Here is a 206-nt window from a genome sequence, read left to right on the forward strand (position 1 = left end):
TAACCTGCCAGGGCCGCCGCTACCGCCGCGACTTGGGGGAATTGTCACTCACTCTTTCTCCTCCGCCGCCTTTTCCTCCGTCTGGCGTCTTCCGCTACCAATCAGAGGTCACGACGGGCCGAAGAGGTACAATCAGGGCGGACCAATGAGAAAGCCGTTGGGGTGGGGAGGAAGTGAGAAGGCGAGGATTGTCTTGTAAGGGAAAT

This window comes from Notechis scutatus, chromosome 1 (assembly GCF_049901735.1).
Source record: "Notechis scutatus isolate UNSWTSFEM ecotype Mainland chromosome 1, rNotScu1.2, whole genome shotgun sequence".
NCBI classification, from domain to species: domain Eukaryota; kingdom Metazoa; phylum Chordata; class Lepidosauria; order Squamata; family Elapidae; genus Notechis; species Notechis scutatus.